Consider the following 16,733-nt stretch of genomic DNA (forward strand, 5'->3'; position numbering starts at 1 on the left):
TATTCATGATTTGTGTATATATATATATATATATATATATATATATATATATATATATATATATATATATATATATTATGCTGGGTGACAATGGGGAAAGACAGGGTTGCAGACCTGTCTTAGACATGCAAATGAACATACAGCAATATTTACAGTTGCTTTATGCTTTACTGTGGAGGGTTTTTGTCACTTTTTTTACCCACCATAACCTTAATGACAGTGGTGATTACCTAGTCTAGTCTCAAACCTGCAAGCCATTAAGACCACCATTAAGACCAGCCTCACACTGGTGATACCCATCAAGGTTGAAACAGCTTGGAACCTGACTGCCGACCCCCTCCCCTTCCCCATCAGAGCAGGCCTCGTTCAAATCCTTGGAGTCTGGTTTGGTGTGGGGAGCGAGGCCGCTGCCCTGAAGAGCTGGAACGAGAGGCTGAACAAGGTGAAGCAGAAGATCGGATTGTGGCGCCTCAGACCCCTCACCATTGAGGGGAAAAAGCTGGTACTGCTGAACGAGACCCTCCCTGTCCTGCAGTACGTGGCCCAGGCATACCCGCCTTCGACCAGAACCTGCCAGGAGATCTCCATGGCAGTGTTCCGCTTTGTCTGGGGGGCCAAGTTTGAGAGGGGAAAGCGCGAGGTGATGTACAAAGAGCCGCACAAGGGGGGTAGAGGAATCCCTGACATCCCCACTATGCTGCGCGCCTTCTTTGTAAGCAACTGCGTGCGGATCACCCTGAGAGACTGCGACAAAGACTCCTCTGGCTACTCCATGTCCCGCCTCCTACTCCTGCCGCTCTGGAGAGCACTGGGGTGGGACAAGTGGGACAGCTCCATCCCTTACAGCTGGCGCACGCCCTGGTTCTACAAGGACGTGAAGATGTTTGTGAGGCAGAACAATCTGGAGGGAGTAAAACCAGACCTGTGGAAGCCCAAGGTCATCTACAAAATGATCAGGGCTAAAGACATCATGGAATCGGTCCCAGGTCTCCACCCCAACACCTTTGGAACGGTGTGGAGGAATGTGGCATCGAAAAGACTAATGAACAAACACAAAGACATTGCTTGGCAGGCCATACACGGGGGACTCCCTGTGAATGCGGACAAGTACCAGAGTAAACTCAGCCTCGTGAGGCACTGCCCCAGGTGCAACCCAGTGGAGGAAAGCATCATACACCTCTTCTGGAACTGCCCCTTTGCGCAGGCCTTGCTGCGCGCGCTGGACACTGACTTAAAGGATTATATACCGAGGAAGTGCGTCACGTACTACTCGGTGTTCCACGGACTTTTCACAGGAACACACACAGAGGACGCAATCGAAGCCGGTTGGCGTCTAATGTGCTGTTTCAAGGACGTTTTACTATTCGCCAGGGAACGTTTGATCAAGGGGAGGAAGAGGATGTCGGTACAGGACTGTCGCAGGCTGCTCCACAGCCTGCTCAAGGACTATTCCATCTTTGACGGCCCTGAGGAGGAGGACTAAATACCCCCCTCCCCACCCCCCCCTTACTCCCCCGCCCCAAAAGTTTTTCTGTGCAATAAAGTTAGAGATAATGTGTGTATGATATGTCATGTCTGTGGTGCGGTGCATACGTATAAATGCACTGCACCGCCGTGTTTGTCACAGTTTTTTTACTTTTGGGGAAACCATTAATAAAAATGTATGTGAGTTGTGTGGGATATGCACTGCGCCGTTGTTAACGTCGCGGTTTTTTTTTCCGTTTGGAAAATGATTTATGTACTGTTATAATCTTGTTGTAAAGATTCGCTGCATAATAAAAGAATTTTCAAAACAAAAAAAAAAAAAAAAATCAAGGTTGAAACAGCTGTCTGTGGGTGCCTTGGCCCTTTGGCTTAGATCAAGGCGATATGAGTGCTCCTCTCGATCTGCACAGCTATGACCAAATGCAGTACTATCCTATCTGGGGTTTCAGTAGGAAAGGTCTGTGGCAAGCATTTGGCCCTCTAGCTCGTTGAGAGGTGGTGTCCAGACCCCGGACCACAGAACCCCTGAGCCTTCGGGCTAAGGGGGGATGGCATTCGAACAACCAGCCCTTCGGGGCTGGGGTGCACCCGCACAACCCTCGAAAGAGGGGAGATGATGCGAACTCCCTTGCGGGCCTCGGGCCAGAGGGAGGAAGAGATGGATGTCCTGAATCCTAACGGAGGAAGGCATCAATGTCCCTGGAGACTTAGGCTTTCGGGCTGAAACCTTCAGGGAAACTGTGCACTGAGGGCGGGTCTGACTTCGGTTGGACAGTCCAAAGGCAAGCTCCCTATCCACTGAAGTGGACTGGGATCCGATGAGCGAGAGGGTGTACCCTCTCGTGAGGAAAAAAAAATAAAAAAAAAAATCAAGGTTGAAACATGTATGTGAGTAGGTCTAATGGCTTTGCATCTCAACCCAGCCTCTGTTTAAAAGCTGTGTTTAAAACAGCATGCAGTGGCTTGAGGATTGGCTTGTGTAATACGAGCTTGAGACAAAAGGTGGCACTGAGTGCTCATTTGCATGTCATTTCCCAGAATCCCTTGCTGCAGTGGAAGCGCTGTATGCTGGGTGACAATGGGGAAAGACAGGGTTGCAGACCTGTCTTAGACATGCAAAAATGAACATACAGCAATATTTACAGTTGCTATATATATATTTATATACACAATACATAATAAAAAAAACAATACATATAAAAAATACCCCAATTTATCTTAAAAAAGACCCCAATACATTTTAAAAAGACATCAATGCATTTAAAAAAAGCCCCAATACATCTAAAAAAAGAGAACAATACATTAAAAACAATAGATATAAAAAAAACAACCCTCCTCAATACATTTTTAATGTATTATAATGTAACAATGTCTTGTATGTAATGTATACCCTGTTCACTTATGTAACTGTATTTGTAACCATGTATTTGCCTTAACTATGTGCCCAGGACATACTTGAATACGAGAGGTAACTCTCAATGTATTACTTCCTGGTAAAATATTTGCTAAATAAAATACATAAACAAGCCTTTTTTTGTTTCTATAGTAACCATTTACAAAGTCACATCCCCTTCCTCTTCTGAAACAGGCTCTGGCACACCCCTTTTTGAGCCCTGCCCTCTCTCTAGCAGCGCACCAATTGTATCTAGTGACTGCCTGGTCACATGATCTTCCCCACAGAACTTTGCATCTTTGGTCCTCTTCTGCTGCACTGACAGCCATTTAGTGAACCCCCTAGCCGAATCTTCACCGATCGATCACAGGAGAACGGATCGATTGGCAATTTAGCTAATTACTTATCATTGTGGGGATTGTATTGATGCACATATTAAAGGGAATTATTTTTTAACTGGCAGCTTGGTTAAATTATAATACATTAAAAATGTCATTCAGTCCGAGTTGTATTGGGGAGGTTTCTTTTAATGTATTGTTCTCTTTTTCTTTATGTATTTGGGTGTGTTTTATATGCATTGTTTTTTCAAAGCACAGAACACAAGACTAATATGAACACATTCCCCTATGTCTCTGCGGTTACATGTAGTAATACCCACACTTTTCTTATCTTCCATTTAACCAATGATTTGGGGCCGGGCAGATCACAGCACCCAGAGGTCCCACTAAGTAGGTGGGTCCTCCAAGGGGCAACCTGTACCCGCTCAAAAATTCTTCTCACATGAGCAGTGAGGAACCAGGCGTCACCCCGGCTCGTTATTTTCCTTACTCATTAGTTTAAGGCATACCAAAACAATCCACTATGCGGCATATCGCCCTAACCGAGACTCCGACCTAGCTCAGGGCGAACCTGTTTCTTTCCCCTTTGTGGACCCTGCTAATTTGCCTGCGTGCGAAGCTTTATTCCGTACTTGGAAGTCTGCGCTTTCCAGCACAAATGAAGGCGAAATAAAAGCGTAATCTTGCGCTGGAATGCTTTTTCAGGGATATGCAAATCACCTGCAACCCACGAAGAGCATGATGGTACAAAACCGCCTCGGTGACACGCAAGTTCCCGCCCCATCCAATGTAACCAATCGGCGACGCATGTGTGACGTCCCAAAGTCGTCAAGGAGTCTAGCCACGCCCCCCTCGTTGCTGTGGAGGTGTTGCGAGTTCCCGGACGCAATATGGCCGACGTGTCGCTGAGCCTCTGCCCAGCAGAAAACGCCTGAGATATAAACACTATACAGACTGAGACCTACATGCATTAACTCTGTTACATAAGGGAACATAAGGTTACGTGACGTTACCTAACACAGGACCGGACGTTGTGTTCTCAGAGATAAAGCCGTGTCCACAAAGATAATTATATGCAAAAAATTACATCTAAGTAGAATAAACATTATTATTTTTTTTTATATATAAATTTGTTTATTTTTGTAATATAACATTACAGCTTATGTCATCAAAACATAAAATACAAAAACAGAAAACATTCCTTTCCTAATTATTAGAACACACAGGACAAAACTTATATCATGTACTAATTAACTATTCTTTCTTCAGTTATTTAAAAACATAACCAAAAAAACGCATTACAATATAACTTCCTACATTATATTAAAATACTGAACTAAAACAAACGAAACACTTTCTAACTAGTAAATTCTCACTTTATCACAGAATAAAATAAACTAACATACTGTATTCTAACATTTACCACACTAACTTCCTTTTGTCAAAGAAATCTACATAAAATGTCTTACTTACAAACCCTTCTGTCTCTAACATTTCATCAAACATCCTCAACATCAAAGATGGCTGCAGGTGAGGCATCGCAGCTTTGAACTCCTCATACTCATAAACCTTGCATGCCAAATGGTGATGTCCTTTGAATAAACATCCTTTCCCCCCCCTTCTCTCTTCCCCAAGCAAACAAAACACTCCTCATTCAGTATTCCTAGTAGAATAGACATTATTGTATTGTATGTCTTTATTTATATAGCGCCATTAATGTACATAGCGCTTCACAGTAGTAATACATGTGGTAATCAAATAAATAACAGATAATATAAATAACAGATCATGGGAATAAGTGCTTCAGACATAAAAGTAACATTTCGGAAGAGGAGTCCCTGCTCCGAGGAGCTTACAGTCTAATTGTTAGGTAGGGAGAACGTACAGAGACAGTAGGAGGGAGTTATGGTAAGTGCGTCTGCAGGGGGCCAAGCTTTATGTATCATGTGTTCAGAATATCCACAGTGCTATTCATATGCTTCTTTAAGCAAGTGTGTTTTAAGGTGGGTCTTAAAGGTGGATAGAGAGGGTGCTAGTCGGGTACTGAGGGGAAGGGCATTCCAGAGGTGCGGGGCAGTCAGCGAAAAAGGTTTAAGGCGGGAGAGGGCTTTAGGTACAAAGGGGGTAGAAAGAAGACATCCTTGAGCAGAACGCAAGAGTCGGGATGGTGCATAACGAGAAATTAGGGCTGAGATGTAAGGAGGGGCAGAGGAGTGTAAAGCTTTAAAAGTGAGGAGAAGAATGGAGTGTGAGATGCGGGATTTGATCGGAAGCCAGGAGAGGGATTTCAGGAGGGGAGATGCTGGGACAGATTTAGGAAAGAGTAGAGTGATTCTGGCAGCAGCGTTTAGGATAGATTGTAGGGGAAACAGGTGAGAGGCAGGAAGGCCGGACAGCAGGAGGTTACAGTAATCAAGACGGGAGAGAATGAGGGCCTGAGTCAGAGTTTTGGCAGTCGAGCAACAGAGGAAAGGGCGTATCTTTGTAATATTGCGGAGGAAAAAGCAACAGGTTTTAGATATGTTTTGAATGTGAGGGGCAAATGTGAGAGAGGAGTCGAGTGTGACCCCTAGGCAGCGTGCTTGGGCTACTGGGTGAATGATCGTACTTCCAACAGTAATGTGAAAGGAGGTAGTAGGGCCAGGTTTGGGAGGAAGTATGAGGAGCTCTGTTTTAGCCATGTTGAGTTTAAGGCAGCGGAGGGCCATCCAGGATGATATAGCAGAGAGACATTCAGAAACTTTGGTTTGTACAGCAGGTGTAAGGTCGGGGGTTGAAAAGTACATTTGTGTGTCGTCAGCATAGAGGTGATATTTAAACCCAAAAGATGTTATTAGGTCACCTAGAGAGAGTGTGTACAGAGAAAAGAGAAGAGGTCCCAGGACAGAGCCCTGGGGTACCCCCACAGAGAGATCAATAGAGGAGGAGGAGGTATTAGCAGAAGAGACACTGAAAGTACGATGGGAGAGGTAGGATGAGATCCAGGATAGAGCTTTGTTCCGAATGCCAAGAGTATGGAGAATGTGGAGGAGAAGAGGGTGGTCCACGGTGTCAAATGCTGCAGAGAGGTTGAGTAATATGAGCAGAGTGTAATGACTTATATCTTTGGCAGCATGGCGGTCATCAGTTATTTTAGTGAGGGCTGTTTCCGTGGAGTGAGCAGTACGGAAGCCAGATTGTAGAGGGTCTAGGAGAGAATAGGTGTTGAGAAAATGGAGCAAGCGAGAGAATACAAGACGTTCAAGGAGTTTAGAGGCAGGAGGGAGACAGGTCGATAGTTAGAAAGACAGGTAGGGTCAAGTTTGCTGTTTTTGAGTAATGGTATAACTGTTATATGTTTGAAGGAGGAGGGAAAGGTTCCAGAGCAGAGGGAGGAGTTAAAAATGTGTGTGAGCGTAGGGATTATAGTAGGACCAAGTGGTTTATATTTTATTATATCAGTCTTAGGGCTGTTCTATACTGCGTGCGCTTGCTGCGCTGCGTGCACGCACGGCAGTTTTAGTTGGCTGAGGTTAGTCAGCCTTTCTATAACGGTGCCGCGCGCGCACGGCAGGGAGCGTGGAACCGGCCGACACGGGGGAAGATGGAGAAAATAAAGAATTTGCGCTGCTACCGCTGCTGAAATTTGTGTATATGTGTGTATATGTGTGTATATGTGTGTATATGTGCGTGTGTGCGTGTGTGCGTGTGTGCGTGTGCGTGTGTGCATATGTATGTATGTATGTACAATGTTAATAAACAATTTATTAAAGTATTTATTTATTTCAAAACTTATTTAACACACACACACACATATACACACACACACATACACACACATATACACATACACACACATACACACACATATACACATACACACACATATACACACACACACATATACATATATACAGATACATACAGTACCTCACTCGCTCACAGCATACACACAAAAAGTGCGCGGCACGTGCACGCGCGTTCGCACAGGCAGGCGCATGGCCGCACACACTATAGAACAGCCCTTAGGCTGCGCTTATAGTGCCGGCGACGTCAGGCTACGGTTGCTGGAAAAATCAAATAGAGATGACTTCCAGCGATCGCGACCAATCCGTCGCATCGCGCTTACTATAAGCGCACGCGACTGCGGCAATGCATTTAAATCATATCTAAGTGTGGCGCCACAGCCACCCACACACTGCAAACGCCCTATTTCAGGTTCTGGATATGAGTAACGCCATCTTTAGCGCTGAGCTAATTAACACAACGCTAAGTCCCGGCGTTAACCTCAACGAACTTTAGTGATGATATGATAACGCCTCATTTGCATATAATGTGCATACTATTATCACTAACGTCCAGTATAGGAAACGCTATGCTCTATAGGGGAGGAAACACCGCGTGGAGACCCGTTATTGTGCTTAGTGGATACAGCGTTACAGTTAACAGGATATTAACTTCGGTTAATGTCACGTTACGTGCCCTAGCAGCGCTTAGTGTACCTAGGCCCAAGCGTCTCTCACTCCAGGCAGGAAAACGCAGCGCTATTTTTCTAACATATGATTTATTTTTGAGCCTGTAATATTTCTGGACTTGTTTCAATCGTTCTAGATTCACAAACTAGAGGAAGAAAACCCGGTCACCCAGAGCACATTTATACATCACACGGCAATCAGCTGGTTGGGAGCATCCTGGATAAGGCCTGAAGGGGTTAATATAAAATGTTTGCACAAACTATGACTTAACTTGTACCTATTGCACAGATAATCTCAGCAAACAACCTTAGACTGGGCCCCAAATTCTTCCAACAATCATTTGTGTTCAACAGATCCCGTTTTATTAATGTCCTATTTCTTCTTTTAAACAGGATTACAAAGGATGGGATCGGGCAGATCACAGCACCCAGAGATCCCACTAAGTAGGTGGGTCCTCCAAGGGGCAACCTGTACCCGCTCAAAAATTCTTCTCACATGAGCAGTGAGGAACCAGGCGACACCCCGGCTCGTTATTTTCCTTACTCATTAGTTTAAGGCACGCCAGCATATTGTCCTATCCGCAGCACGGCCCTGTGAGAGACCTGGGTTACATTAGGGAGAGACATTGCTTGGGCTCAGGAAGTGACACTGAGCCTCTGCCCAGCAGAGAACGCCTGAGATATAAACACTATACAGACTGAGACCTACATGCATTAAGCTCTGTTACATAAGGGAACATAAGGTTACGTGACGTTACCTAACACAGGACCGGGCGTTGTGTTCTCAGAGATAAAGCCGTGTCCACAAAGATAATTATAAGCAAAAATCACATCTAAGTAGAATAGATATTATATCAGTCTTAGGCTGCGCTTATTCTGCCGGCGACGTCAGGCTACGGTCGCTGGAAAAATCAAATTGAGATGACTTCCAGCGATCGCGACCAAGCCGTCGCTGTCGCCGGCACTATAAGCGCAGCCTGTGGCTGAGTTTATAGTCAGAGTGATTGCGCTAGCGCGTGTAACAAGCACAGATTGCATAATGCCTATGAACTGCCCCGAGTGCGCATGACAGAGCGCGATGGCGTGACAGTGTTTTGAAGAGGCAATAAAATGTTGTCTTTCCAAGCTCAGCCATGTGGCGTCCGCGTCACGTGAGCGGTTCAACCAATGAGGGCAAACCAACTTTGTGATGCATCCGCCACGCCTGCAGCTCAGTTCACCCATCGCTGGGGCTGTTATGTCTTTGCGGTGCGTCTCGCGTGCGCTGCTAGTATAATCTTTGCCTTAGCGGTAGTCCTATGCAGACCCTAACACGGGGATTTTACTGGAGGATAGGGAAGTAACGCCAGGAAATAATGAAGTTATTGAAATCATATCTAAGTGTGGCGCCACAGCCACCCTCACACTGCAAATGCCCTATTTCAGGTGCTGGATATGAGTAACGCCATCTTTAGCGCTGAGTTAATTAACACAACGCTAAGTCCCGGCGTTAACCTCAATGAACTTTAGTGATGATATGATAACGCCTCATTTGCATATAATGTGCATACTATTATCACTAACGTCCAGTATAGGAAACCCTATGCTCTATAGGGGAGGAAACACCGCGTGGAGACCCGTTATTGTGCTTAGCGGATACAGCGTTACAGTTAACAGGATATTAACTTCGGTTAATGTCACGTTACATGCCCTAGCAGCGCTTAGTGTACAGAGGCCCAAGCGTCTCTCACTCCAGGCAGGAAAACGCAGCGCTATTTTTCTAACATATGATTTATTTTTGAGCCTGTAATATTTCTGGACTTGTTCCCATCGTTCTAGATTCACAAACTAGAGGAAGAAAAACCGGTCACCCAGAGCACATTTATACATCACACGGCAATCAGCTGGTTGGGAGCATCATGGATAAGGCCTGAAGGGGTTAATATAAAATGTTTGCACAAACTATGACTTAACTTGTACCTATTGCACAGATGATCTCAGCAAACAACCTTAGACTGGGCCCCAAATTCTTCCAACAATCATTTGTGTTCAACGGATCCCATTTTGTTAATGTCCTATTTCTTCTTTTAAACAGGATTACAGAGGATGGGATCGGGCAGATCACAGCACCCAGAGATCCCACTAAGTAGGTGGGTCCTCCAAGGGGCAACCTGTACCCGCTCAAAAATTCTTCTCACATGAGCAGTGAGGAACCAGGCGTCACCCCGGCTCGTTATTTTCCTTACTCATTAGTTTAAGGCACGCCAGCATATTGTCCTATCCGCAGCACGGCCCTGTGAGAGACCTGGGTTACATTAGGGAGAGACATTGCTTGTGCTCAGGAAGTGACACTGAGCCTCTGCCCAGCAGAGAACGCCTGAGATATAAACACTATACAGACTGAGACCTACATGCATTAACTCTGTTACATAAGGGAACATAAGGTTACGTGACGTTACCTAACACAGGACCGGACGTTGTGTTCTCAGAGATAAAGCCGTGTCCACAAAGATAATTATAAGCAAAAATAATGTCTGTACTACGTCTAAGCAGGAAAGCGTTAACATGACATTATGTCAGTCTTAGCGTTAGTCCTACAGAGACCCTAACAGCAGGGCCGCCAGCAGAAACCATGGGGCCCAGGACAAATGAATGGAGCAGGGCCCCCCTCCCCCCTCCAACCCGTAGCGCTCCTACCATGGGAAAAAAACATTTCAGCGCGCTACTTTTACTTAACTGTTTTCTTGTTATTGGTAATACGGAAAAAAACATTATAATGCAATCTGTTTATTTTAATATTTTCAATAAAAGACAAAGATACTCAATGGTACATCCAATGTGACAAAATACCTGGGGGGGTTCAGTATGGGCCTGGGGGTGGTTAAAAATAGGCCTGGGGGCTGTATGTGTGTATATATATATATATATATATATATATCATACATTACCGGACCGAAACGTTGGATATATGTGCAAGTTTCTTTAATACAGTTTATACCTGCTTATACCTTCTGAGTGCTGTTGTCTCCTTACATTTGCTGGTAATGTATGCTTTATTATTTTTTATGACATAAGCACCAGGTCATTATATCACTAGAGGAGTGACAGATATTCATGATTTGTATATATATATATATATATATATATATATATATATATATATATAAACAATACATAATAAAAAAAACAATACATATAAAAAACATCCCAATTTATCTTAAAAAAGACATCAATACATTTAAAAAAAGACCCCAATACATCTACAAAAGACCCCAATACATCTAAAAAAGAGAACAATACATTAAAAAAATAAAACAATAGATATAAAAAAAACAGCCCTCCTCAATACATTTTTAATGTTTTATAATATAACAATGTCTTGTATAATGCAATGTCTTGTATATAATGTATGTTGTGTGTAGGGGATGGATTCCCAATATTCAGGGCTCAGCTGCCTTGGAACATATATGAACATTCTCAGAACCGCAATAATATTTGACAAAGGGACTCCGGTCCCGAAACGCGTCAGAATTACCTTGTACTCCTCATGACCACTCAATAAACCTTTTTTTATCATTAATACTGGTTTGTAGCCCCCACTTTTTCTACAGCTGTGCTCCGCCACTGGACCCCACGGGACTGCCTTCTCTTGTATATAATGTATACCCTGTTCATTTATGTAACTGTATTTGTAACCATGTACAGGCGGTCCTCGGTTATCCGACGCAATGCGTTACTCAAAATGGCGTCAGATAGCGAAGCGTCGTAAAGCGAAACCCGTTTTCCCATAGGAACACTGTTTAAATCAAACGTTCCGTTCCTGAAGGCATTTTTAATGCTAAAATACACAAAATATTTTACTCAAACAATAAGATTATGCTGCACACACATACATTATGATGTAAATATTATATTTATTGAATCCAGAAGTGTATAATAAAACTGTTAGACATGTTTAAAGGCCTAAATACCCCACTAAACCCTCACACAGACTGATCTGGGTGATTTCCCTGACTGCAGCTTTCTGATTTACATAATGTTGCAACTTTGCAAAGCGTCGTAAGAGCGTCGGATAAGCCATTTTGGCGTCGTAAAACCGGCCATAGGGATGCATTGGACAGCGTCGGATAAGCCATTCGTCGTAAAGCGAAGCGTCGTAAAACGAGGACTTACTGTACAGTATTATTTGCCTTAACTCTGTGCCCAGGACATACTTGAAAACGAGAGGTAACTCTCAATGTATTACTGCCTGGTAAAATATTTGATAAATAAAATAAATAAACAAGCCTTTTTTTGTTTCTATAGTAACCATTTACAAAGTCACACCCCCTTCCTCTTCTGAAACAGGCTCTGGCACACCCCTTTTTGAGCCCTGCCCTCTCTCTAGCAGCGCACCAATTGTATCTAGTGACTGCCTGGTCACATGATCTTCCCCACAGAACTTTGCATCTTTGGTCCGCTTCTGCTGCACTGACAGCCATTTAGTGAACCCCCGAGCCGAATCTTCGCCGATCGATCACAGGAGAACGGATCGATCGTCAATTTAGCTAATTACTTATCTTTGTGGGGATTGTATTGATGCACATATTGAAGGGAATTATTTTTTAACCGGCAGCTTGGTTAAATTATAATACATTAAAAATGTCATTCAGTCCGAGTTTTATTGGGGAGGTTTCTTTAAAATGTATTGTTCTCTTTTTCTGTATGTATTTGGGTGGGTTTTATATGCATTGTTTTTTCAAAGCACAGAACACAAGACTAATATGAACACATTCCCCTATGTGTCTGCGGTTACATGTAGTAATACCCACACTTTACTTATCTTCCATTTAACCTGAGATTTGGGGCCGGGCAGATCACAGCACCCAGAGGTCCCACTAAGTAGGTGGGTCCTCCAAGGGGCAACCTGTACCCGCTCAAAAATTCTTCTCACATGAGCAGTGAGGAACCAGGCGTCACCCCGGCTCGTTATTTTCCTTACTCATTAGTTTAAGGCACACCAGCATATTGTCCTATCCGCAGCACGGCCCTGTAAGAGACCTGGGTTACATTAGGGAGAGACATTGCTTGGGCTCAGGAAGTGACACTGAGCCTCTGCCCAGCAGAGAACGCCTGAGATATAAACACTATACAGACTGAGACCTACATGCATTAAGCTCTGTTACATAAGGGAACATAAGGTTACGTGACGTTACCTAACACAGGACCGGGCGTTGTGTTCTCAGAGATAAAGCCGTGTCCACAAAGATAATTATAAGCAAAAATTACATCTAAGTAGAATAGACATTATATCAGTCTTAGGCTGCGCTTATTGTGCTGGCGACGTCAGGCTACGGTGGCTGGAAAAATCAAATTGAGATGACTTCCAGCTTCGCTGTCGCCGGCACTATAAGCGCAGCCTGTGGCTGAGTTTATAGTCAGCGCGATTGCGCTAGCACGTGCAACAAGCACAGATTGCATAATGCCTATGAACTGCCCCGAGTGCGCATGACGGAGCGCGATGGCGTGACAGCGTTGTGAAGAGGCAATAAAATGTTGTCTTTTCAAGCTCGGCCATGTGACGTCCGCGTCACGTGAGCGGTTCAGCCAATGAGGGCAAACCCACTTTGTGATGCATCCGCCACGCCTGCAGCTCAGTTCACCCATCGCTGGGGCTGTTATGTCTTTGCGGTGCGTCTCGCGTGCGCTGCTAGTATAATCTTTGCCTTAGCGTTAGTCCTATGCAGACCCTAACACGGGGATTTTACTGGAGGAGAGGGAAGTAACGCCAGGAAATAATGCAGTTATTGAAATCATATCTAAGTGTGGCGCCACAGCCACCCTCACACTGCAAATGCCCTATTTCAGGTGCTGGATATGAGTAACGCCATCTTTAGCGCTGAGTTAATTAACACAACGCTAAGTCCCGGCGTTAACCTCAACGAACTTTAGTGATGATATGATAACGCCTCATTTGCATATAATGTGCATACTATTATCACTAACGTCCAGTATAGGAAACCCTATGCTCTATACGGGAGGAAACACCGCGTGGAGACCCGTTATTGTGCTTAGCGGATACAGCGTTACAGTTACCAGGATATTAACTTCGGTTAATGTCACGTTACGTGCCCTAGCAGCGCTTAGTGTACCTAGGCCCAAGCGTCTCTCACTCCAGGCAGTAAAACGCAGCGCTATTTTTCTAACATATGATTTATTTTTGAGCCTGTAATATTTCTGGACTTGTTCCAATCGTTCTAGATTCACAAACTAGAGGAAGTAAAACCGGTCACCCAGAGCACATTTATACATCACACGGCAATCAGCTGGTTGGGAGCATCCTGGATAAGGCCTGAAGGGGTTAATATAAAATGTTTGCACAAACTATGACTTAACTTGTACCTATTGCACAGATGATCTCAGCAAACAACCTTAGACTGGGCCCCAAATTCTTCCAACAATCATTTGTGTTCAACTGGTCTCGTTTTATTAATGTCCTATTTCTTCTTTTAAACAGGATTACAAAGGATCGGGCAGATCACAGCACCCAGAGATCCCACTAAGTAGGTGGGTCCTCCAAGGGGCAACCTGTACCCGCTCAAAAAATCTTCTCACATGAGCAGTGAGGAACCAGGCATCACCCCGGCTTGTTATTTTCCTTACTCATTAGTTTAAGGCACGCCAGCATATTGTCCTATCCGCAGCACGGCCCTGTGAGAGACCTGGGTTACATTAGGGAGAGACATTGCTTGTGCTCAGGAAGTGACACTGAGCCTCTGCCCAGCAGAGAACGCCTGAGAAATAAACACTATACAGACTGAGACCTACATGCATTAACTCTGTTACATAAGGGAACATAAGGTTACGTGACGTTACCTAACACAGGACCGGACGTTGTGTTCTCAGAGATAAAGCCGTGTCCACAAAGATAATTATAAGCAAAAATAATGTCTGTACTACGTCTAAGCAGGAAAGCGTTAACATGACATTATGTCAGTCTTAGCGTTAGTCCTACAGAGACCCTAACAGCAGGGCCGCCAGCAGAAACCATGGGGCCCAGGACAAATGAATGGAGCAGGGCCCCCCTCCCCCCTCCAACCCGTAGCGCTCCTACCATGGGAAAAAAACATTTCAGCGCGCTACTTTTACTTAACTGTTTTCTTGTTATTGGTAATACGGAAAAAAACATTATAATGCAATCTGTTTATTTTAATATTTTCAATAAAAGACAAAGATACTCAATGGTACATCCAATGTGACAAAATACCTGGGGGGGTTCAGTATGGGCCTGGGGGTGGTTAAAAATAGGCCTGGGGGCTGTATGTGTGTATATATATATATATATATATATCATACATTACCGGACCGAAACGTTGGATATATGTGCAAGTTTCTTTAATACAGTTTATACCTGCTTATACCTTCTGAGTGCTGTTGTCTCCTTACATTTGCTGGTAATGTATGCTTTATTATTTTTTATGACATAAGCACCAGGTCATTATATCACTAGAGGAGTGCCAGATATTCATGATTTGTATATATATATATATATATATATATATATATATATATAAACAATACATAATAAAAAAAACAATACATATAAAAAACATCCCAATTTATCTTAAAAAAGACATCAATACATTTAAAAAAAGACCCCAATACATCTACAAAAGACCCCAATACATCTAAAAAAGAGAACAATACATTAAAAAAATAAAACAATAGATATAAAAAAAACAGCCCTCCTCAATACATTTTTAATGTTTTATAATATAACAATGTCTTGTATAATGCAATGTCTTGTATATAATGTATGTTGTGTGTAGGGGATGGATTCCCAATATTCAGGGCTCAGCTGCCTTGGAACATATATGAACATTCTCAGAACCGCAATAATATTTGACAAAGGGACTCCGGTCCCGAAACGCGTCAGAATTACCTTGTACTCCTCATGACCACTCAATAAACCTTTTTTTATCATTAATACTGGTTTGTAGCCCCCACTTTTTCTACAGCTGTGCTCCGCCACTGGACCCCACGGGACTGCCTTCTCTTGTATATAATGTATACCCTGTTCATTTATGTAACTGTATTTGTAACCATGTACAGGCGGTCCTCGGTTATCCGACGCAATGCGTTACTCAAAATGGCGTCAGATAGCGAAGCGTCGTAAAGCGAAACCCGTTTTCCCATAGGAACACTGTTTAAATCAAACGTTCCGTTCCTGAAGGCATTTTTAATGCTAAAATACACAAAATATTTTACTCAAACAATAAGATTATGCTGCACACACATACATTATGATGTAAATATTATATTTATTGAATCCAGAAGTGTATAATAAAACTTTTAGACATGTTTAAAGGCCTAAATACCCCACTAAACCCTCACACAGACTGATCTGGGTGATTTCCCTGACTGCAGCTTTCTGATTTACATAATGTTGCAACTTTGCAAAGCGTCGTAAGAGCGTCGGATAAGCCATTTTGGCGTCGTAAAACCGGCCATAGGGATGCATTGGACAGCGTCGGATAAGCCATTCGTCGTAAAGCGAAGCGTCGTAAAACGAGGACTTACTGTACAGTATTATTTGCCTTAACTCTGTGCCCAGGACATACTTGAAAACGAGAGGTAACTCTCAATGTATTACTTCCTGGTAAAATATTTGATAAATAAAATAAATAAACAAGCCTTTTTTTGTTTCTATAGTAACCATTTACAAAGTCACACCCCCTTCCTCTTCTGAAACAGGCTCTGGCACACCCCTTTTTGAGCCCTGCCCTCTCTCTAGCAGCGCACCAATTGTATCTAGTGACTGCCTGGTCACATGATCTTCCCCACAGAACTTTGCATCTTTGGTCCGCTTCTGCTGCACTGACAGCCATTTAGTGAACCCCCGAGCCGAATCTTCGCCGATCGATCACAGGAGAACGGATCGATCGTCAATTTAGCTAATTACTTATCTTTGTGGGGATTGTATTGATGCACATATTGAAGGGAATTATTTTTTAACCGGCAGCTTGGTTAAATTATAATACATTAAAAATGTCATTCAGTCCGAGTTTTATTGGGGAGGTTTCTTTAAAATGTATTGTTCTCTTTT

General features: G+C 43.5%; 5 non-coding genes across 5 annotated transcripts; all 5 read right to left on the reverse strand.

The window, feature by feature from the left end:
• Nucleotides 1-3,573: 3,573 nt before the first annotated feature.
• LOC142468632 (U12 minor spliceosomal RNA) lies at nucleotides 3,574-3,723 on the reverse strand. The gene has a single exon (XR_012788791.1). It is a non-coding gene; the product is annotated as a U12 minor spliceosomal RNA (small nuclear RNA).
• A 4,357-nt stretch (nucleotides 3,724-8,080) lies between these two features.
• On the reverse strand, nucleotides 8,081-8,230 carry LOC142468642 (U12 minor spliceosomal RNA). The gene has a single exon (XR_012788800.1). It is a non-coding gene; the product is annotated as a U12 minor spliceosomal RNA (small nuclear RNA).
• Nucleotides 8,231-9,761: 1,531 nt separating this feature from the next.
• LOC142468634 (U12 minor spliceosomal RNA) lies at nucleotides 9,762-9,911 on the reverse strand. The gene has a single exon (XR_012788793.1). It is a non-coding gene; the product is annotated as a U12 minor spliceosomal RNA (small nuclear RNA).
• A 2,585-nt stretch (nucleotides 9,912-12,496) lies between these two features.
• LOC142468629 (U12 minor spliceosomal RNA) lies at nucleotides 12,497-12,646 on the reverse strand. Its single transcript, XR_012788788.1, has one exon. It is a non-coding gene; the product is annotated as a U12 minor spliceosomal RNA (small nuclear RNA).
• Nucleotides 12,647-14,157: 1,511 nt separating this feature from the next.
• Nucleotides 14,158-14,307, reverse strand: LOC142468646 (U12 minor spliceosomal RNA). Its single transcript, XR_012788804.1, has one exon. It is a non-coding gene; the product is annotated as a U12 minor spliceosomal RNA (small nuclear RNA).
• Between the last annotated feature and the right edge of the window lie 2,426 nt (nucleotides 14,308-16,733).

The sequence above is a fragment of the Ascaphus truei genome, chromosome 17 (genome assembly GCF_040206685.1).
Source record: "Ascaphus truei isolate aAscTru1 chromosome 17, aAscTru1.hap1, whole genome shotgun sequence".
In the NCBI taxonomy this organism is placed as follows: Eukaryota; Metazoa; Chordata; class Amphibia; order Anura; family Ascaphidae; genus Ascaphus; species Ascaphus truei.